Source organism: Larimichthys crocea, chromosome XXIII (genome assembly GCF_000972845.2).
Source record: "Larimichthys crocea isolate SSNF chromosome XXIII, L_crocea_2.0, whole genome shotgun sequence".
Classification (NCBI taxonomy): domain Eukaryota; kingdom Metazoa; phylum Chordata; class Actinopteri; family Sciaenidae; genus Larimichthys; species Larimichthys crocea.
The window spans coordinates 16,027,407-16,052,483 of NC_040033.1; the positions used below are offsets into that span (position 1 = coordinate 16,027,407).

The 25,077-nt window shown below is 37.5% G+C and overlaps 1 protein-coding gene across 5 annotated transcripts in view; it reads right to left on the minus strand.

The window, feature by feature from the left end:
- The window catches only part of ntng1a (netrin g1a), a 243,365-nt gene that overhangs the window by 203,049 nt on the left and 15,239 nt on the right, over positions 1-25,077 (minus strand). For 4 of the 5 annotated variants that reach the window (XM_027274086.1, XM_027274085.1, XM_027274084.1 and 1 more), the window contains exon 4: positions 276-329. The gene's annotated coding sequence lies outside the window, so the exon portion shown is untranslated. Of the gene's footprint in view, positions 1-275; positions 330-6,845; positions 6,864-25,077 lie in introns of those variants that run through there. The other variant, XM_027274081.1, reaches the window with a different exon arrangement.

Genomic DNA, 25,077 nt, shown 5'->3' on the forward strand with positions numbered 1-25,077 from the left:
TTAGCTAATAGACAGGACAGATGTTTAAAACTGATCCTACATTCAGAAAGAGTCATTTACATAATGCAATGGAAAGCATGGGTGGAGCAATTTGCTATCTACATGAAAGATGTGTTTGCTGCTGTTTGAAATGGTTTACAGTATTTCTCATGCATCTTGTGTTTTTGCCTCATGGTGCTACTGCTATCTCAGGTGAACTGGAAACTGATTTATCTGAGGTGTAGATGTGAGTGTGAATGCAAATGTTCGTGTTAGACCTGTGATGGACTGCTGACCTGTCCATGGTGTTTCCCTTCTGTCCACTCAGTGCAGGCCTGGACGGGATGACCCTGAAAAGAGTAAGTGGGTTTTAAAAAATGTATGGATGTACTGAAAATACAGTGTGGATGTCTGTCTGTACTTCTGCCTGGTTGTCTACTAGACTCTCCAGTGCAATGAAACCATGATAACATTCTGATGTGAAGTATTTGTAGCACAAAATCACTGCCGTTATGACACTACTTATGTTAAACTTTATTTTTCATTGAATTCAATATTATGTGAGCAGAAAACACCTCACAAGTTCTATTAGGAAGGTCCAGTGTGTCAGATTTAAGTATTTACACGTATATTTTCATTAATGTATAACCATCTGAAAATAGGAATTGCTATGTTTTTGTTACCTTACAATGAGCATTTTATATCTACAGATGTCATGGCTTGTCTTCTGCAAAGTGGAGTGGAAACATGTTTCGTGACAATGTTTCAAGAATAGCCCAGAACTGAATTATACTGCAGAAGACCACTAGAAGTTTGGTATAATTAAAATATGACCAAAGCCTTGTTTTAAAAATGTGATCGCACCCCCACATTCTGCTAGCTCCCTTCTTATTAGCATTTTTTTAAATGAAAAAAGACAGCAGAAACTGGCATAGGACAAGCCCAGTAGGTACACTGACCAGAGTGAGTGACAGACCGACCACCGCTCAGTGGCTTAGGAACAGCAAGCTGGTAGTCAGAGCCAGTCAAGCTAACCATGGAGCTAACCAGCCATGAGCAGCTTTTGTCAGACTCTCACAACAACACAGAGACTAAGAGTCCTCTGGAGCTTTGATAGTCACAGAAACACATTCACAGCCGTTCCAAAAAAGTTTCTGTGTGGTACCTGTGTTATAGCTACACTAGCGACTGCGTTTAGGCTAAACTCCTGGTATTGTGTGGTACTGAGAGAGTGCAGGATGTAAAGGATGCGGTCTGGTGTTGCCTCTACAGCTGCCTAAAACACAAATCTAAACCACCAACTGAAGTGCTAAGTTACAGGGTTACAAAAAATTAGTCCTCTATGAATGAATGAGACTCGATCAGCGCACATTTGCAAACTTGTGTGGTTTGACAGTACTGTCTCCCACTTAAAGCTGGGGGAAGCCCGTGTCTGATTAGAGGGCATTAACAGTATTTTTTATCATATATAATATCATGCTGTAAATTAGTCCCAAATGGTTGACTGTATGTCAGCATTTGACTTACAAGGTTCAGAGTCATTTTAAACAGTAGATGGTGTGTTAAGCCATTTTCAACCCAAGCTTTTTTATAAATTTAGTAAGAACATTGATATTAACACCAGCACTGATGTGTTCCATCACAGTGCAGTCATATTATTTAATTTACAGTTAAAAAGCATGTTTGAGGCTGCAGTAAAGGAAGGGAATGAAAAAAGTAAAATGCCAAGATGCAGCAGCTGATATCACTTTGTATAAATGTCTGAAATTATTCAAATACATTTGGATTTGGTAGAATTGTATCAATTTATGTCACTATATATGACATGTACAGCCACACATAAAAGCTCATCCTTTTAATTCTCACACAGGTCTTACTCTGGCTACATTCCAACATGCTGTAAATTCTGCTGTTGTCAGTGACTGTCTATAGGAGCAGATCTTTAAACTGCGAGCATGCGAAGAATGAGGTTGGGAAGGATCCATAGTTTCCATTAAGAGTAATTTCTTCTCTGATCATTTGCTGAGTAAACATGCAATCCTTCCAAGTAGCCCATTATGAACAAAGACAATGCCAAACTGTGTAAAATCAATTCATCAAAATAGGCAAATGTAAAACAAGTTAGCTTTGCTGCCAACAAAGATGCATAGTATGCTTTTACTATTAAAAATGCTTAGCAATATTCCTAGTAATAGTATTTAATACTGTTTTAGTAGACTAATGTAAGATATTCACAATGAAGGAGGAGCATACAGGAAGCCAGTCTGTAATCTGGGCACATCAGGTTCATTTAGATCAGATTTATTTTCATTTTTTGTTTTTTATTTTTTTGTTTGTTTGTTTTTTTTTATCGTAAAATGCACAGCTCCATCACAAAACAAAAACTGTCCAAAATTATGCAAAGATAAAGTGCAAAACTTGGTGGCTGTAGAATATTAAACATCTGTTTGTTATGTGAGGAAGTGATGTGTTAAAACATGCATGCAATCTTTAAATTAATCTGGTGTCACACTGATTGGTGAATATTGCAATACAAATAAGTGATTAAAAATAAAGTTATGATTATTATCATTATTATTTTTAGCACTATTATTTCACATCATTGATTTCAGATGGTATATTTTCTCCCACTGTCATGCAGATAACCCTGATGAAACTATAAGTGAAATGTTGTTTAAATAAAATGAAAATGTTTTGCACCAAATCCACTGGTGGTGGATTCGAGTGTGTTACATTTCAATCATAACAGTGGTATTTTTTGCTGCCTTTGATGGTGTTCTTGCTCTTCCCCGCACCTCTCAGCTGGTACACTGTGCACAAAGTTTTGATGCAACTTTCCTCTTCAGCGAGAAATCATTTGATGTTTTGATAATTCTGGTGGTAAATGCTCTCAGGAGCTGCATCAAGAATCTTCTGTAACTGCGGAGTCCTGATTGGTATCAAAGTAAGCGGAAAACAAACACTGTGTGTCCACCTTTTTTGGGTCCTGAAATGGTGGGCATAACACAACTTCTTTTCTAAACATGATGGAATAACAACAAGTTATTCTAACAGTAGATAAATTGAGAAACATAATTCTCACACACTTAATAAGAACATAGTAGGTTTTGTATGTGGAAATGTTAGATTTTTTTAAGCCTACAGGTGACGTCTGTCCAGTGAGATCTGACGGCAGATTTTGACCTATTTCTAAGAAAGTTAAAAACAAGTAGAATAAGTACACGTATGAGAAAAAGTTTGATTTTGCATCAAAATAATGTAAACAATTACTCAGGTTCAAAAACTTATAATTGGCCACATTTTAATAGGACTTACTGTGCTGAATTGTTTGTCGTACTGCATGTAATTATCAAGTTATAATAACTGTACATTTCTACATTTGATTAAAATAAATAATCATTTTGATAAGATTTTTGCAGTAACTACAGTATATACTGTATATCTGTGTGCACATACACAAACACATGCACATATGTTGACTGAACTAATTGATTGATTGTCACCTACTACAATGAAAACATAACCGAGCATAAGTTATTTACATAAAATAAACTGTCAATTGACTCAAAAAGAGTTATGCACCACACTGTAGAATTCTTAAAACAGATTTTCGGTCTTACTTTCTGTCTTGTGCTGTGGTTGGTTTCTACCATTAATGTCATAGCTGATTGGTTGCCAGCTATTTGGTCTAATGGCTGCATGACATGGTTTATACCCCTTAATTATAGTTAGAATATTGCCTGCCTCGGCTGTTCTGGAGAAAGCCAGGGGTGTGGACGAGCGCTGTCAGCTCTTTCTGCCCCAAGTCTCTGAATCGCAGCTTCATTGGTTGTTAAGTGTAACATATGGAATGTCTCTCCCCATCCATGCACTCCTCCCAATAGAATAATCAAGCTATTCTCGTAAGCTCAAGACTGTGGCTGCCCATCATAGTAAATTGTGCAGCCTGTTCATTGTCTTTGATAAAAATAGGCAGGGCTTTCAGTAGCAAAGTACAACACACAGCAGAACAGGTGTTTATGATAGTGTTACACAGTTGAAACAATAATTTGATGGTCTGCTAAACAGTCAGTATCTAAGCTTCTTCTTAATTACAAGAATATTATGTTCATTTACCAGATGCTTCTGATTACAAGCACTGTGCAACATCCTTGGGTATTAGTAAATAAAGTCATTGTGCGCGTTTAATGATTTAGAAAGTTCTTGTGAGACAAAAGCCAGATAAACTGTCTGTATTTCCATTTCATAGATATTATATTGAACCTTGTCAGAAACACTGGGGGAAAGCAAGATGCGACACTCCCAGTGCCCAGCACACCTGCAAAACGCAGGCGGAGGCCTTGTACGTATTCAAGGTTGATTCCACTTCTTGGGGACCATTAGTAACAACCTTTCAGAAGTACTGATTGGAAGGAGAGGTGCTCTGCATATCAACAGGAAGTTGCATCCCCAGAGGTTGGCAGTCTGGTCACAAAGGTGTAAAGAGAAGCCGACAAAGAGATGTGGCGTGAAAGGAATGAGAGAAGAGGAGAAGACACAGAAAAGGGGAAAAAGGGGGAAAAACATGGGGGCAGCCTCAGAGGAGTGGTAATTAAGATGCATTTAAGATAGAATAAGTTTAACAGGGGATGGGAGGGGTAGTTGTGAAGGAAGGAGCAGATAAGAAAGGAAGGAAAAAGAAGAAATCAGTTAATCAAGGCTTTTAGCAGACAGGGTAGGATGATATATTACATTTATCAAATTATCAACACTGTGAATCTATTAACTAAACTTGTGTAATTTAAATACATAACAAGTCTGTAAGCATACAATGTTTTAATAATGAAGTACATATTTGGGCAAAGATTTACATTAAATGTGTTCAATATATTGCACGCCTTATGTTGAAAGGTTCATATTTGCGTGGCTGTGATATTTCCTTTTATCACTCCAGCAACAGTAGTTGTTTGATCACTTCCTTTCTTCCTCACTGATTTAATGCAGCACAACACTGTGCCATGTTTTTTAAAGTTCAGATAACGCGCTATTAGATGTCATAAGATATGTTCAGCTGAAGCATTGAAACGAGGAAGAGCATAGAGCTGCGGCACAGCCTTCAGTTCAGCAGTAAAAAAAAGAAAAAAATGTGTAACCTAATGAAGACATCCACAGCCAGAGACCAGCACTGCTGCGCCTTGTCACGGCAAAAGGGTGAAATATCACCTCAGCAGGAGAAAAGTGAATCAAACAACACACACAGCAAACCTAAAGAAGAAAGAGTTTGGAGTGTATTGGTTCATCTATCAACACCGTCTTTCTCTTCAAGGCAGAGCAGGCAGGAAAACCATCAGTCACATTTTTAAACAATAGTCTCTCCATCTTTGTCAGCTGGTGCCAGCAGAACGACTTTACTTCAGATGTCTAAAGGGAAATCTGTGTAGGGTGCTGGATTTCGGGGTCAATCTTAGAAAATGACTGGACAGGCAGTCTTGGAGGTTTTACTTCAAGAAAGCGGTCCCTTGGTCTCCCTGCTGTGTGAGATGTGAGGTAACTGTAACAGCCAGCACAAAGAGAACGTCAACATATTGACGGTGCAGTGGCTCGCTAGAAGGCATTGATTTGAAGAGTGTGAAGACTTCTAGGTGAAAAGAGCCTTCTATAAAAGTGTCATGAGTCACTGAGGTTATGGCATGGCTTTCTGTCTTTGCAAACACTTCTGTCCGTCTGTGGAGGATACACAGAGGTAGACACCCAACTGCTTTATGGTGCATTTAGAGAATACCTAGCTATCCCCACATACAGCCAACGACTTAATTTCAATTGGCACAGAAAATGTGGTAATAGTATCCTGTCTCTCTCAGGAGAATACACTTCTGCATTTGCCCTCTCTAGGTAAACAGTGGTGAAATACACTAACACATGCAGTAAAACCTGTGATAGACTACAGTCTTTACATCATCTCTCTGAAATTTTTCAAGCTACATAAAATTATGCAAACACTGAATATTTTCCAAAACACAACAGAACAGAAAAATGTCAAACTTGGGGAGAAAAACAACTAAGCCTGAGAAAGCATCTGATCAGTACCAAGACTATCATCCAAAGTTCTGCAAAAAGTTCTTGGAACAGACAACAATAACAACAACAACTGGTTACAATCCTTGGTACTTAACCTCTGTATTTACTGATCATATTACCGTGCAATGTAAACGTAAAATGCAAATCTGTAAGCAAGGAATGTGACCGGGGCTCCTTATGGTTCCTTAAGAATACAGTTACAATAAGATTGATAAAATACTTTGACAAAATAATTAAAATATAACTCAACATACACAAGACTCTATTACAAGTTGGCATAGATCAGTGGCAAAAAAAGAGGTGGTAGAAAGCCGATGGTAGCCAAACTATTATTTTCAATGTCAAGCAGCAACTTTTATGGTCATACAATAAGCAAAAACATAGGTTAGGTGTTATAAAGTAGATTGTGGGATGATTAGTAAAGAAAAATAAAACGTATTATATTTCTGCAACACAAACTTGCATTTTTTTCTTCCAGACTGTTATATTTGCATTTATCACTGGAGAAAGGGTTTTAATACAGCTGACAGCAAATGAAGCAGTAATGCCATAAAAAAAAAACATATTGTGAGATAACAAAATATAAAAATGTTATTATTTATCTATTTTATGTGCAGTTGTTCCAGTTCAGCTTAGAGTCTTTACTCGGTTTTACTGTTGTTCTAGTGTCTTTGTTTTTCTCTCTGCGTTTGTCACAGAGGGTGGGGACAACAGAGGAGACACAGGTGTCAGCACTGGTTACAAGCAGGTTGGTAGTGAACAGCACGCCCAAAGTACTGACAGATAGGTGATAGCTGTTTTGCACTCACTGTTCTCTGTGAAGTTTGCTTGAAGTGATGTAAATTGGAGCTGGTGCGTTGTGTGTGGGGAGCACTGTGTCAAACACCTGGTGTTCTTCACCACTGTTTGGAAAGATAGAAATAACAGGAGTAACAGGCGAATATGCTCAAAAAGTGACTTATTTCCTTTTTAAAAAAGTGCCTGTAGTGGACCCAATTTATGCCAATGTGAAGAGTGGTACATGTGGATTTTGAAAAGCAATTGTTAATTGTTCTTAACAAGACTACATTGACATGTAAGCCAATAAACCTTTAAAGTGTTAAATTTGACAAAGAATATCATTGTTGTGGTAAGTGTTGTATGAGAACATTTAATTCTTTCACTTTCAAACAGAACTGGAGAAGTAGTCAAAATGGCCTGTCCTAAGCAAACAAGGAAAGCAAATGGCTTTGAAATAATGAATGCACATGACTTTGGGAAAAAAACTGGATAACTGGAAAATAAATAGTATTTAGGACTGCTAAAATATGACTTATTCAACTTGTATTGTTTGTTCAGGTCCAAAAGTTCTGGAATTCTATTTCAATTTAAACATAAATGAATATAACCATCATTATAACATCAATCGGAGTGGTGTAACACTCCAATTCATCAAAAGGTATGCATTTAAATGACCACCTGTGGGCCTGAGTACTCACTACATTAAAAACCTATTTACATCACTGTTCTGGAATTTCTGGCATTCAACATACAGTTTGTGAAAATCATGTCTACTGCACTTTTAATATAATTTATATAGTCAATCCATGTGACTAGACAACTAGACAACTAAACAGTACTATAAACTAACTAATTCTTAGTTTTTGTGGATGAAACCTTGAAGCAGCTAAGGTCACAAATCCCCCACAGACACCAAGTTAAAAAGACACCCACTGCTCTCCCTCAGCCCCACTGGACAATGCAAGGGGGGCGGCTGACAGCCCAGAATTAATTGACATGCCTCCGAGAGGTTGTTCTCTAATAACATATTGATCCACCAGGCCTGATATGCAAAGCATCTGCCAGGGAGTGTCGCTGGCGAGGTGAGACAAATGCCCTCAGAATACCTTCGACCAAGCTGTGTTGATTAAAGGAGGTATTAGCGCCCATGATCACATAGAACCAGTGTGTCAGGTATTCCACATCGAACCATGTCAGAACCCGTTCTCATTATCAGATAACATATTCCACAAGCACTAAAAGCTGTGACGTATTCACATTAAACTTTTTTGTTTTTACATTGTGCTCCTGAGTCTCAACCAAATAAAAATATTAGCTTTGAGGCAAGAAGTGTTGCAAAAATCTTTTTCAAATCTGAAAGCAGTGGTAGTCAAGGTTTTAATGTTAAAACACAGAGATCTTACCAGTCAAATCGCAGGGTGAAAAATTATTCACCATTCTGTGTAAAAACTAATGTAAAACGGTACAGTATCACAGCAGTGAGGATGGTATTATGCGCGAAGGACACGTTTGAGTCACTTTTTGTGTTAACAGATTGGGTTGGCTCTGTATGTGTGTCCCTTGCTGACAAAAGGTACAGATGAAATCTGCAGTGTAGCCAGTAATTGAACTCGTAGTCATGGTAGCAAATATTGACAGAAAGTGTCTCATGTAGCAGGTACACAGCATTATCCTTTGAATAGGCTCTGTCATTACAATTTTTTTTAAGCTTGAAGAATGACAGGAAATATGGGGAGAGAGAAATGGGGAATGACATGACATCTGAGCCACAGGTCAGATTCAAACCCTGGGCTGCCGCGGCAAGGACTGAGCCTTTGTACATGGGGCGGATGCTCTACCGACATTACAATTTAAATACATGTGCAGAACTAAAGTAATTATTCAAGAAGATCTGCATATAAACTCTATTTGTTGTCTTCTTTGAGTTGCTGCCCAATATTCCTTAGAGAGGCCTGGTCAAAAGAAGAAAAGCTGCGATACTGTAAGTGGTCCATGAAAACTGGTATTGACAGGGACAAGAGCAAGGTCCCCCAAAAAGGTCAGACAATACACTCTACTTGAAATAGACCAAGGTCGCTGTAGGTGAGGGCTCCCAGTGGGTGAGGTGGAGAGACTGTTTTGCTAAACTCACCTGCCATGGAGTGCTCTGCTTTGACCTCTCTAAACAGGCAAATGCACAGGATATGGCAGCAAAGATCAACTGCAACCATGTGCAAGTAAACCAACACTGTAATTCTGAATGCTCAAGTTAATTAATTAGAATTAAACGACAAGCAGTTCCGAGGAAGCAGTCTGATTGGTCAGCTAGACATTTACAATGTGCTCAGATCAGCATGACACCACACCTGACTCGATTAAAAAAAATTAACTAATTAATCGCAAAAATTTCTGTAATTAATCGCGATTAATCGCGATTAATCTATCAATAAATGTATCAATAAATTAAATGCATTTTTCTGAGACTGAAGCTTATAATGAATATTTATTTATGTAAAATGATCAAATTAATGTAGAATAAACTCAGATAAAGTTTATGAAATTCATTCATGTTATTGGCTTAAGGTGCACATATGCACAGTGCAAACAGAAAAAGAATGAGGAAATATACTGAGGAGTGCCACACTCCTGTAGTGTAGACTGGGTGTTTTGCTTTGAGGTGATATGTTAAAGTCGTGTTACTTCTGTGGAATTTAAATTCGGCTTTGCAAACTGTGCAAATTGCCTTGTTTTTGTCCAACGAGTCAGGCAACTTTTTAAAATAAAATGTTCCCCCTAAAAGTCCGTCCTTATCCATCTTTACACAACAGACTCTCCTTTAGTTAGGATAGATCATAGACATATATGCACAGACTCTCCTTTAGTTAGGATAGATCATAGACATATATACATAGACTCTCCTTTAGTTAGGATAGATCATAGACATATATACATAGACTCTCCTTTAGTTATTATATATCATACATATATGCACAGACTCTCCTTTAGTTAGGATAGATCATAGACATATATGCACAGACTCTCCTTTAGTTAGGATAGATCATAGAAATACACATAAACGCTGCACTGAGCAGATTGGTCCGTTGCTGCGATACGTTACGTGTCCGCCATATTGGATGTGGCAGATCTGCCCGTAAACTAAAACAAGCAGGGCCGGTTTTAGCTATGGGCAATGTGGGCGACCGCCCAGGGCGCAGTCTCCGTGAGGGCTTAAAGTTAATGCCTCTTATACACCCAATCACACACACACTAATATATCTGGGAAACAAAGCTCTACTTTGCCACATCCAAAATGGCGGCCGCCACCGGAAGTAAACAAAACCGCGTTAATTGCGTTAATTTTTTTTAACGCGTTAATTCTTTAAAATTAATCGACAAAATTAACGCGTTAATTTTGACAGCACTAATATATATATATATATATATATTTTCACAATACAATTTATATAATATATAAACGTAAATATATAACGTAAATAAATATGAATGAGTACACTGGACAACTGGTCAACTTTTAATTAATTTAATTTATATGAATTTCATATTTCAGCTTTCTTTAATTACATTTTTAATTTTAATTGAACATACTGGATTTTATGGAGCTGTTAGACTGCCTCATTAATACACTGTGTGTAGGTGTGCACCTTGTTTGTGTGCAGCACATTGGAGATCAAATGAAATGTTATATTTGAAGGACTAAAGGTTGACTAATATGGAATGGAGCAGAATATTTTGTTAGATAAAAACATGTTGTGAATTTTGGAAATGATGACATCAGTCTTTTTTCAATACATTTTGATTTTTGGACTTTACAAAGCTGTGGACTGTTGTGAGATAGAAAATATTTGCAAAAAAAATGTTTTCCATCGACAAATTTAGCTACTACCTCCCTGAACTATACATGTATGTTTAAGCTAGTAGCACCATGTCAGCAGCTCATTGCACAGCTGATGAAGAATGTGATCCAAACATTTTTCAAAACTCAGAGCATTGTAAAGTCCAAAAATCCAAATGTATTGAAATAAGATAGATGTAATCATTTCCAAAATTCACAACATGTTTTTATTGAATAAAATATTCTGCTTCAGTCAATATATCAGTTGAGCTTTTTTCTTTCAAAAACATTTTCTCCGCAGTCTCTGAACTGTTTGCTCTCCAGCATTCTGCACAAAATTGAAGCATCACCTGTTTTAACGGGGCGGTCTAGCAGGACCATAATTGAAACGACGAAGAAGCTAACCCACTTTGCACATCACATAAAGTTTACAAACTTTGTGCAGTATACTGTGTCCTTGCTAATCTGCCTTCAAAATACAGATCAGCACACTATACAACTACCTGTGCTAGCTAAATTGACATGCAGTTGTACTTCTTCATTGGTGTGTGTTGTTCACGCTCTTAAACAGGATGGTGTGTTCACCAAATCTCTTTTGTCAGAATGTAAAGCACTAGTTTGTGTTTCTTCTAATAATCTAATAAGACTGCATGGCTTACAGATTCTGTTTGGCCACAAGTGAACAGTTTTAAGCAGGTGAAGTCAGAGAGGAATCATTCGTTCAAAGAACCAAAGCCAGCCTTGACCTTCATGTACAAAATGTCCTGGAAAATGACATTTTGGGCAGAAAATTTGGTGTGAAAGGTGATTGGGTGCCACGTGAGGCACTGCATTACTTCCATTCTAACACAGGTTTTCCACCAGATATTTCCACATTGAACTTGCTCTTTGCATTAAAGACATGATTCAACTGAAGTATTTCACCTTAGAGTATATGAACAAAAAAATCACACCATTCCCATATCAGCACACTAATAAAGTAAATAGACCTTAGCCAATTCCCAAAACATTTATGACAGGAGGCAATGGCCATGAAAATGCCACTCTACTCCACTTCTATTACTTGTAGGCAGTACCAGAGGGAGCTGCTGCATGAGTAGTTTTGATGGAATTTAAAGAGGTGGTGGAATTAGCATTGTGTCCATCAATTACTGATGAAACTATACACTAATCTGTGTGCAAAATCAGTCATCGATCACCATTCATATTTTCATTTAATTTAAGAACACTCATGACTCAGCATATTTTGTAAATGTCTAATGTCTTAGCCAGCTGACTAATTTTCAACTGTAGTCCTTTTGAGAGATGATTTCAAACTTCATCAAGTGTCTTTTTGTGGCAACTAGGGCTGTGCTGATTTTGCAAACCAAATTAATTAATGCCACACTTGCATGTCATCTAGCTTTCACAGTTATCAAGAGTATAAAACAGCTAAATGAACAGGCGTGTATTGGACTGGTCAACTGTGTTTATTAATGAAAATCAACCACAGTTTACATCCTTAGTGCCCATAGAGTTTCAGTGGATGTGATTCTCTCTTCATTCTTTTAGGATGATTTGGATGAGCTCTTGTGGATACATCCTTGACCCTACTTACAACCACCAGCAACAATGCCATTTCACTACCACCTAACTCAGGCTCTGGATGCACCGTTAAGTTGTTAGTTGCTTGGTTTGTTTCACACAGACACAAGGTTGTGGTATACAAACTAACTAACTCTTTAGATCACACACACACATACACCTCTGTTGGCCTTAAACACAGCCACACAATGCAGAGAGAAAACTCAAAGCTCCAGCTGCACACATTTCTTTATCTCTGATGTAACATGCTTGTGCACGCTGAGCATAAACACGTAGACGTTTAATTTTACTATGTTTTAATATTAGCTAACTTTGTGTCAGTCTACTGGCTGCGGAGGCTGTGCTGCGGCAGTGGTAAAGATTTTAGTGTATATATATATATAATGTATTTATGTACTGGCTGTTGAAAGCAAAGTTTCTGGCATATACATAAAAGTAAGTAAAATAAACATCATAAAGCTATTCCTGTTACACCAGTAACATAAGCTCAGCCAGCAATGTTTTCTCCACAACTGTACAGGTGGGAAATTAACTTTTTAAACTTCTTGAGTCATTCACAAATGTTGACGCAACAGTAAATAATTATTGTGTCTAAACTCTACTAGCCAATTTCCTATTTTTCCAACATTTGGCTGGTGACTGGGGCTAACTTTGCCATGAGCAGGTAGTGCAGGATTGCCTGCCCCACTTCCTGAATTTCTTTCCAGGTACAGGTGTATTTGTGGGAATTGTGCAGCAATGTCAACACAGCCCAAGAATATCTGCTGCAGAAAGATAGCATAGGTAGTATAAATATGCGGCAAATAAAACTGAAATTATGTACTCATAATTTCTGTAATCTGATGTGACTTTCACATTCAAATTTACCAGGTTATGAGACAATATCAGGTTCAGAACCTACCAGTGGATGCACTGTTGTATATCAAGCATAAGGAGACAGAAGAAATGTATAGCATATTTAATGTATATTTCACAGACCACACTTAGGAGCTAAATCAGTACTGAATATTATCACTAACAAAATGACAAAACAATATATTTACTATTTCTAAAAAAAACTGAACAGTAGATGAAACCCAAGATAACAAGCAGTAAATATTTGCATGAACTGAACTTAAAAAACTTTCTCACAGAAGATTACTGTTTCCACTGTGAAATATCAGAATGGAAAATAATTATCACAAATCAATCTAGTTTATTTGCTTGTAACTTGGCAAGAGGGATGGATTGACCAGCACAAAATGACAAAAACATCCATTTTATCCAGTCAACAGTTTTCACCGATTTATCCATCTTGTTGATCGAGGTTGAATGGAAGCTATTTGTTCATAAAGCTTTTGCTAACTACACCAAATTACCCATAATTCAAATGGTCATGTTTCAAGTTCTTGGTTTCTATGGCTATGATGACAGGGGAGAGCAAGCAGCCAATCTGCTGTTCCTGGCTGGGATACAAAGCCCACTAATTAAAAGTCTGTCCAGTCTGTAGTCCTGCCTTTGCAGACAACTCTTATTGGATAGGAGAGCACAGCCCTCTGTTTTGCATTTTGATGTCTTCATCATTGTAATTGCTGGTTAAGTCGCCCTGCATTATTGATGAGCCCATACGGTAAAAACAAACCAAACAATATGCATGCTAAACAAATGCCCTCCAGTGCACAATGTTCACACAGGCCTTCGCAGTCTAATCATTTCCACTTGTAGTGTCTCAGAGTTATGCACACAAGCAGTTGCCTTTGGGTGTTTCATAGTTTCTGACTGGAAAAATGCCTGAAGGAGGGTTCAGGGAGGCAATTATACACTGTCTACAACTGCGTGTTGTTCTTTCCTTTTGTGGCATATCCAAAATGGCACATGCTGTACATAGTGCCTTTATTTATGAAGTGAATGTATGTATGAATATACAGTACATCTGTGAACTGGACAAGCTCTTACAGTGAATCTTAAAGCTTGACTATGGATGTTGCTTGAAATTATTCACTCTTAAGTGTAGAAATAAATGCACTGAACATTGTGACTACTGCATATGAATCTCAAAAGGCAAAAAGGTTTTGTGGGATAATTTACGTACTTTACTGATGGCATGAGCAGGGTAACCACAGGTGTGTGATTGAAATTACAAAGCCACGATAAGTGTCAGTACTATTGCAGGTAGTCACCATCCTGCAGGAAAAAAACAACAACTGGCTGATATGCCAGGACTACACTAGCCAACATATCAACCAAAGTATTCCCTTTTTTTATTTTTATTTTTTTTAGATAAATCTGTCTTTTATCTAAATGTTTAATGTACCCAAAAGTCATCCCGCCATTGAATAGGGGAGCAGGTGGGTCACCCAGGCTTAATGAGCTGCTAACTCTAAGGTAATTCCATTAGTCTGGTTTTCAGAAGAGAGTTATAATATTGGTGATGGTCTTAATGCTATTTCAGAGGCCTACTCGCCCTGAAAAGAATACCATTCTGGGTGAAACGCTTTACACTTTATATTCATATAAACACTGATGTGGACTAGCACGACTGCAGGGGCAGTAAATTGACTATTTGTGTGAGCGTTGCAATGGATTTGAGACCCCCATGTAAGTTACTTGTAATGTATCATGTGTGGCTCTATCTGCCAAGTCAAATTGTATTAGTCATAAGGAAGTGACAGCACAGCTCAGCAAACTGCATGAGAACCTCTTATTTGTGCGGAACAGTGGATTAGAGCTGATTGATAATTGTTTATGCCCTTGGCAGTGGTGGATGTGTGTATTTCAGGAAAATTCACCAAAGCCAGGGATACAAAGAGAGAGGAGAACTAGCTATAGTGTGCAGAAGTGGGTGGTTAGTTTAGAGACGCGTATGACACAGCCTGTTTTGTAAAAACACTGGGTTACTACCTGCTCTGCAGGGAGATCAAGTATGGGCTAAAATGTGATGGTGCTGACACAAACAAGTGTTACATGAAACACAACATGTAACCAGTCTTTCGTCACAAAGAATATTGTCACTACAAATCCAAAGCAGTCCTATTTTTGTTATTAATTTTGGTTAATGAAAGAAAATTTGAAATTATTTTGTCTCAAACTAATTTCTCCTTTCCATTTTTTGTCTTTGAAGTAAAGCAACATGCAAAAAGCTTTAATATCTGATGATATTTACTTTTTTCTCAATTAACATAGTGGCCTCATTTAAGAGTTGTGACAGGTTTGTGAAATGGCAGATAAGGCTGTTCGCAGTTTACTGCTCATTTACTGAGGGTGAAAAAGCTTATTAGAAAAACTGACCTCAAAGAAGCTTTTTGTATTAAAGCAACAAATTAGCCCTGTAAAAGGTGCACCAGTTGGTTTTATATAAAGTTATTCTTGTGTTCCGTCATGTCTTTTCTTAAGATCCTCACGGCTAAAAAAGAGGTAAAAAGCATCTAAAAGTTAAAATGTTAAAATGATGCTGCCATAAATGACATTATGACAAATGTTTTTTTATTTGTTTGTTTTTTATGAGAAACTGTTGTGGACCTAAATGTCTTGAGAGGACACTCCAACTCTCTTCTTTCATTGGTGTTTGCCATTCGGATGGCAGGAACTCAAGGACTTTTCTTTATATTTTGACAGTAAGTGCATGAGTTGCAGGATGCACTGATCTGAGGAAATCAAATACAAAAGTACCAATATACATGTACCAATAACTAATAAACCCTTAAACAACTTAATTTTCATCCACAAGTTCTACAGTATTTTTTTACACGATGACATCTAAGGTACAACACAAAGCAGCTGGGTTTCCACAAACCTATTTTGATTTTTATGCTCATTTGAGGTGGCATTTGCCTTTTTATAAAAAGAGTTCACGGGAAATTGAAACACTTTTCTAATAATAATTATAACAATAACAACAACAACAATAATGATAATTCATTTACATGCTAACTATTTCTGCTAACAGTCTTCTCATCACTTCCACAGCTCAATAATCCATCCATGATCGCTCTACACAGATCTGATGTAACTTTCCTCACATTAATACATCAGACAAAATCAAATGGTACTTTTAAATCAGGGTTTCTGTATTGTATGTATTTTCACCTGCTGAGCTTTGACTGGTGATTTTAATCATCATTAACGTCATATTGTTCAACCCTCTTCTTCTCGTTTACCCACCTACTGCTTATTTTGTGAACCACTAATCCCATCCATTGACGTGAACCCTTATCACATAGTGGTAGTGGAGAAGAACAAGAATTCATTAGTATTTTCTTTTGCCATATCAGTTAAATTTTGATTCAAATTTGTGCTATATTTGGATGGAAACAATGTAAGATGGCAATGCCGTCCACAGTTAAAATATTTTAACTTTACATAGCTCCCTCACACACAGAATAACATAAGCAATGTGGATATTACAAAAAAAGCTGACATATGGCAGTCAATCTGTTCAGAGCTGAATTGAATACCATGTAAAGAAAAGGAAAATGCAGAAAGATTTGCAAACAATACAATGTCACCATAGCAACATGTCTTCATGCATGTTTTGTTTGGTTTCCATCGAACTGTTTGGTTTTCCTGTGCCACCGAGAAGATGTCTATCTGGGTCAGAAAATAGTTTTCAAGAGCATAAAGTTCTTTATAGATCTAGTCTCTTAATCTTACCCTCAAAGTGCATCAGATTGATGCATTTAACTTTTAAAATGTACAAGTTTTCCTGAGGGAGACCTTGACCCTTAAGGGTATATCACAAAGATGGTACCCCTCAAGGAGCATGTTCAAATGCTGAGCCACCATTGGAAGGTCCAGGGAGATCCTAACACCAAAGAAAATGTTCTGAAATTTTGGAACTAATTCATCATGTATAAAATGGAGCCCCACAGCCACTTCTTTTAATTAGGTTCTGGTTGGTTAATAAAGTATTTTTCAGTATGACAGGGATGCTTCAGTAATTATACTGTCTTGTATTTTTTAATTTATATATATTTATACCCACAAAGTTTTGCTGTTTGCACAGAGGGAAAAACTCTGTATTTCAGTGAACAGTGGATGATTCATTATAATTCAGTATGCATAATAACATATCTACATCATCCATTCTGGCTATTTATAATCTCTGTGCTCTCTGTTTCAGAGAACAGGTTAAAAGATGAGTAAGTTTTGTTAGAATGAATGTAGAACACATCCAATAAGATGGGTCAACAAAGCTTTCATTCCTGTAAAACTGAATTTACATATTTATGAGGTACATAGAAAGATATTTAATAAAAGTTCATTTGTTAATCCTTGTTTTCTGTAACAGAATAAGTTATATAATAAATTGTAATTAAAATATTTCCACAAAAATACAACACATCAATACATCACATATCACTGTTCAAACCTCTTCATAAATACTCTATTCCAGTGATGTTGTGGTACCTCTCTATGTCTGCACAATGTTGTACACAGACTGATATCAGTTATTGAAAAATGACAACTTCCAGTGGTGGAGTAACAGTATCTGCTCTTCTATCAATAGCATGGTCTCAGACCAACCTCAAAGGTCATGAGTTGACTCCAAACGTCTTGGCCCCAGTAGGCCTTAGTTGTAGCTTTAGACTAGGCCTCCAGGAAACCATATACTGAGCCCCACCACTGATCAATGTCTTTTCAGCAGGCCCCCTCCCATCACAGAAACCACATGTGGGCGTCTAACTGCCTGCCCCCAATCCATATCTCTCCGTTTCTGTATTTACAGCAAATGAAACATTCAGACGGAAAGACGGCTGACATCGATTGGCTTGTGGGTACACTATTTTGAGTGACATTTCATAAATTGAGCCGCCTCGTGAAATAGTAATGAGCCGATGGCGATTAGCATTCAACTTTAATATGGCATGATTGATTAGATATTTAAATTTCACTTGGCCAAGGTTAAATATTGAAGACAAGTATATGAAAATCCCACAAACAATACAGAGGTTTTGCCATTTATGCTGTTTATTGGCCAATGAAAACCATGGCCTGAACTTACTCAAGCCTCCCTGCTGATAGATCATTGTAAAAAGAAATGTGTAGTAATGAACTGAGGTCAGTTTTCTGCAAGCTTCCGTGTCTCAAGTTGGTACTTGAGGTTGGGAAACACAAACAACATTTTTCCTCAGTGTAGTAAGCACATAAAGAAATATCTGGACATGAATACATTTGTAGAATAAGGGCAGAAATATTTACTTTCCTAAAGAAAGCAGGATTATGTGCATCAGTGGGTACTTTGTCATATATCTGTGTCCATATTGTCTTGCCTAGGGTGTACATGTTGCTTTAAAAACCAAGGACACAGTGCAGGTAGTACACACTTAGTATTCCAGGCCTGCATGCAGCGAGAGATTGCACCTGTACAAGCTGTTAGGTGATGTCTGTGTCACTTGGATGACCAGTATCTGTAGCCAAGCATTTCCTTGAGGTATGGAATTGGTTGTCTCAGGAAAATCTGATTAGTCACCGCTGACAATGCAGAGACAAGGAAATTACTTTCTTGTGCATATCATTAAAGAAAAATCAATATGACGAATGTGGTGGGAGCCCGGGCTATTTATTGTGGCTGAAGTGAGGGCGAGGCAGGCTCTCTTTGCATTGGCCTGTTATTGCATTTAATTTGTTCTCAAGATGAAAAAGACACCAAATGGTTCAAAGAGGGCTTGAGGTGTGTCCTGCCATTTCCTCCCCTCACCATATGACTGTAAACGCCTCCAACCTGTGACTTAATTACCTCCAAATAAATTAGCTCATGAGGAAATGCAAGTACTTCAAGGTGAGACCTCTTCACACTTGTCTACTTAATGCCCTCATTATCTGCAAAGATTTTAATTTACAGCTTGCACTACGGTATTGCAAGACAGGCTAACATGAATTGAACTACCCACTCACCTCTGCATATTCAAATATTCTCCTTTGCAAGTGGAATTACATGGATATTGATAATTCATTTCAGAGAACCTTTTGAAGTACAATAGGATCACATTTAAGCTTCTGTTTGAGATCAAAAAATGAATGGCACCATAAACAATCACCTACTGACAGAAGATGATCTTAGTATGATAAAATAGATCTAGTGATTAGGATCCACTTTGCTGAAATCTACATTATATTCTGTCTGTTCAGTATTAGCATTGCCCCCTTAATGGAGGATGCTCTTGAAAGAGCTGGTGAGTGGGATTTACTTTCCTGAAATTATCTATTACTTTCCACACTATGAAATACTCCATATGCCTTCCCACGACAACTTGTGACTGTACTTCCTCTCTTCCTGATTAAGGTGAATTCCAACTGGCTCAATCCTGATATATCACTGAAAATAAATAGTTGTATGCATGGTATGTGAAACGCACACTCTGATCACCTCAGCCAGTAACATCCATGCCATGCTGCAGCACAGACACTCATCCCGCATTTTTCCAGACAAGCTGTTCTGAGTTACACACTACGGACACAGAGGCAACAAAGCCACTTTACTCAGCTCAACTGCTGCCGTCTCCCCCTGTCAACATGTTTATATCCACATTTATTTGGACATATTTATTTATCTGAATTATAATATGAGGCTGCAGCTTGTATTACAAGTTGGTGCCATCATTTAGATCTGTTTAATTGTTTTCAAAATGGACTTTGCCTTTAGTCTAATAAATTTTACAAAGTCTTTGATAGACTACGAGTAGAAGAAACATGACACTGCAATTTTCAAAACTAAAAGTTGTGACTAAAAGATTTAAGGTTTTTTTCCACTACGCTGGCCAAGTGGCTAAGCAGGTGGCATCTGCATGCTAAAGATATACCCATTTTTATTTGTCGTTTTATTGTTTTTAAGTGGACAGAATGTATTTGACATTGTCTTTAAGAGTCTGAGACATAAAGTCAGTTTGGTTTCAACTCGAAAGACTGGATTTATGGGGCATTAATTAATCTGTGAAATGTATCATTATTAATGACCAATATTTATGCTTTTAGTGTGTTTTTAATGTCTAAGTGTACAATACATGAAGCAAAACAGCCGTACACTTGCACATATCCTCTATTCGTTTTATTGCATGGAGAAGATTGCTGTATAAAACACAAAGGTACTATACGTCATCTCGTAAGATTTCGATGATATCACAGACAAGGCAACCAAACTCTGTCAGAAAGATGACTTACTGTAATAGAAAGCTTGTTCTTGGGAAAAGGGAAAGAGTTCATCCTAAAGATTAATTGGTTTGAGAGAAAGCCACCATGTTTCTGAGTTCAAGGTGTGACATTTCGAGCCAACAAGGGAGTGAACTTCATTATTAAGATTTATGAAAATGATTCAGGTAGAAAATTCCATTCACCCCTGCTATTATTAATTCCATCTTAAAAAGCAAATTGAATTAAGTGGTGCATTATTCTCTCTAATTATGATGTCCATATTAGTTCTTTTAAAAGCGACTGATAAAAGAGATGCAGGACACAAAGCAACGTAACCTGACCAAATGGAAAATGAATCAGCTTTGTGCTGGTAACTCTTTGTTGTTTGAGTAATACCACATAATTGAAGAAGGAAGCTCAAACTATAGAGTTGTCTTTCTCAGCACAGTCTTGTTTGTTTCTGTAAAGCCAGCTTTGGCCATTAGTACACAGGGGAGATGAGGAGCTATTGAACCATTATCGATTGCACACTAGGAAAGTCTAGCGATTTATATATATTGTCCTTTTCCAAGGTAAGCAACCAATAAGTATCAGAATGGCTGAATTCTATACTTTTGTGTTTGTAATTATGACACTTAATCATTTCCTTACTTTTTTACTGAGACTGCATTTCAGCAGTGGGCTGAAGAAGAGCAGGATTTTAAACCATGGAGCTGAAAAAGCTACAGTCTTTTGTTTGTACTTCATGCTCTACTAGCATGTGCATAAGTATGTAGGTGCTGCTGTACAGTGGACATGCAGCTGTGTTGGGCATTCAAGCTGTACAATGTCCCTTGGGTTGATGTTAAAACACTAATCAGACAGTTGGTGATAGTGACTCGCCAAGAAATGTAGCAATTCAACAGTGACAAGAAAAGGCAAATATAAATGTAACTGTCAAACTATTCCAAAGATTGCCTTACAGTACAGTAGTATACAAAAGTTTATCACACAATAATATACAGTGCCCTCTTTATTGTATAGTGCAAAGGCAAACTCTTCTACAAACATTGTTGATGGGTGTCACAGTGTCAGAGTGAAAGCCAGAGAAAATAAATGTATACAGCCTGCAGCCGCACATTTTGATTGGTCCAGCTTTGTTACTTTTTTCTGTATTGTCTATGCCTGATTACAGGGACTGGGAATGTTGCTGGTGGCATCGTGGAATATCTGCCGTAGAAACCGATAATTCTGAATTTCAATAAAAAGCAGGAAAATGGCTGCTTTGAAAAAAGAAAAGGTTTACCTTTTTAAAGATAAATGTAATGTCTAGATTCACTAAAATGCTCACGTAAAACATACAATGAGCTTTAGCACACATATACTGTCTGTTTGATCTTTATCAGACATTAGTATGGTGCAACCAGCAAGTATCTCTGAAAAATACTATTGTTTTTTTTGTTTTTTTTATACAGTATGATTGATGGCAATGGCAATTAAAATCAGGTAACATCATTTCCTGGAGATGGAGTGTGAATGATAATATTTTAGAATGTCAAAACCCCAAGCCAGCATTATTTTCTGTCAGACTCTATTCAGTGGAAGAAGCCAAAATTCACTTAGATTCATTTTGGGCATATTTGCCTTAATTTGCCATCTGTGCTTGTTTATAAGAGGGTATCTGGACTCAGATAAGAGCGTCTACAAATCTTCCTCAAAGTCCTGTTTTCAAAGTGCTGGAAGGCGCATAGAGGACTGACATGTGGAGGGTTTGATGTGCAAGCAATTTCCATTCACACAAAAGCTAGCAGACATTGCTTTCCCTCCCTGACTCAACTGTTGTTTAATTTAACAGTTGATATCTAGGTAATCACTGATCATCAATCTGGTTTTCACCCACATTTTCACCAGCAAAATGTGTATGCATCATTAAGTAATGACATATTATCAACATCTAAAAGGCTGACTTTAAAGTTAATCAAAACAGAAAATCACTTTTGAACATATTATCACATTTACCTCCAACACACACAAAGGGAAAGCATTGACAAAAGGTCTGTGCTGAAAAAATTGACTGGTTTCTATTTTCGAGTTTCAAGGTGAGCACTGTCGTGGAGACATCAGGTTTCTTATTACTTGGCTTAACAGGCTCCCTTATTAAGGATTCTGGTTAGACGCATCTTCTCAGAGAACCCTAATTAGTGTGACTTTAACAAAAGACAGAGGATTGTGCCATCTGCCTCACATAACGAGGATTCCTCACTAATTAAAAACACCTAGGAGAACAGTTAGGAAGTAATACCTGGTTAGGTTTGTAAGGTTAGGGAGATCTAATGAACATGAAAATGAGTAATACTGCTATAAATTTCTCCTTTATAATGGCAGGCATTGTGTCCTTAGGCAAACACATCTGTGCATGACAAAAACATTTTTCCTCCTCAGGTTGTTAGACACCTGAAATAGATGATACAATAATACTTGGGGCCTGATAGATTCAGCACATCAATACATATGATTTCAAATGCTGATGTATAGCATAGTACATATATATTGATAGAGATTTTAGAGGACTGCACCATTGTTTTAAGTCTTTCATCGATTGGTCACTGCCTAATATGTAACTTGCCGGTTAAAGAAAACAATCAATTAAAAAGATAGCTTTTTTTTCTTTGTTTTTAAATCAGAGATATAAATGTCACTTTCCCAACTACTCATAATCATCCAAATAATGACAGATACATATACAAAGGTCTTATAAATAATAAACTAAACTGGCCCCAAAATGATTCTTCTCAGTGAGAAGCAAAACGAATTTCTGCAAGTCCCTAATTGATAGTCGAGGCTTAAAACTGTTCCACTTGAAAACTTCATTTGTTAGAAATGAATTTGTCACAGAGTGTTTAGTCCTCTGTGCATGTCAAGGTAAGAGAAAAAAAAGGGCCAGTGACTGTCGGGCCACCACAGCGTTCAATTTCATGCCAATTCTACCTACGTCTAATGGGATGAATGGAGGGTAAGTATTTTGTTGATAATTAAGGTACACGTGTGCTGCAGTGCTGTTGTAAGTGCACTCACTATACACTAAATAGATTAACACAATGCCATAACTATTAAAATATGATAATAGCTGTCATGTTCAAAAGCACTTCCCTTTGAGTCATTATATTTTGGCTTAAAGCTACATGAATGGCTGTGTCCAGCATACACAAACACACACACACACGCTCACACTTATATATCATCTCTACCATGCACTGCAAATGCCCTCCAGACACAGGTTTCATTTGAGCACATTCATTACCTTTTAATTGCCTCTAAATTGCAATGTGACCCATCACATCAATAATGCTATCTTTGTAACAGGAGAAATGAACCACAGCACGGTTACACTGTGTATGTATGCACACTCACATGTGAATGCATGCATGCATGCAAATAACATTACCGTATATATTATGTTTGTGTGTGCAATTGGTGTTTTCATGGTTTTTGTTTCTTAAGAAAAGAGGACAAGGTGTGTGCAGGGTACAAACAGCAGCTGACGCTTTGTGTCCTCAGCTGGGGAAGACAGCGTGTTTTGAAAGGAGCAGATATTATGACGATGAAGGTGAATCAAATCATGTGTTTCAATTTAATCCACTCTGATTACACACTGTTGTGGCCTACGTAAGCTGGCAAGCAAGGCTGATCTTAGACATTCCCCCTGACCTTCAGTCTGTACAGACGAGGCATCCTGCTGACTGAAACCCTCGTACAAGAAGATTTGATTAAAACAGCATTACCGACCACCAGGAAGCTAGCAATATTATATTCTGCATATTCTTACCAGAATGCCAGGGAATATAATATGTTGAACCCAGAGAACTTCTGCAGAGTTTGTATCTGAGCAGAGTCTATACTTCTGAAAATAAACACTCTGGGTGGTGGAAAGAGCTTTGCTGCAGGATGTTAATTCCACATCAGCAGATGTCTGATATGAAGTGATCCTGTGTATGAACTCTTTAGGTACTAAACAGAAAAGATTCTTCTGTTAACAATTTACTTGTTGACTTGTTGATGTTGGACAGGGAATGACTAATACTACTCTACAAATGTACTACCACTGCTACAACGGTTACAAGTACTGCGAACACTGATGGGTCTTTTATTTTGGCTATGTTGGTTGTATGACCATTAAAGCCATTTGATGAACTGCTAATAATGCTGTGATTAAGATTGTTGATTATGTTGAGTATTGGCACTATTAATACTATGGGCCTTTTTGACTGAGAAAATTTTACACAGAACACAGAACACACTCATGTTTACCATCCCTGCTGATCCATGACCAAAGAGACAAGACATACACTGGTATTGAGCCCTGCTTGGTCTTTGCTGTTTAAGAGATGCAGTCATGATTTTCATAATTTCTTGTGGGAGAAGTGTTCATACCTAACAGCAGAATGTAATTTGGGCAACAGAGTCAGTTCTTAGTGTTTCAATTACTGGGATCGCAACAATCCCCTCTGAGGCAATGTTTTATAAATCATTCCTATCATGAGAGTAATTCACTGATTATCTCAAAGCCTCATAGAACAGCGTATTTGTTGCCTAAACAAACCATTGCAAGCCTCTAATCTGTGATGGACACTCCAGCTGCCAGCTCGACCTGCACCACGGGTATGCTGAAGGTTATTGTCTACATGCACTTTATGCCTCTCTAGAGTTTGTGATAGGCTCTTTTTTGCACATTTAGAATTACTAATGGAAGGCCTTGGAAA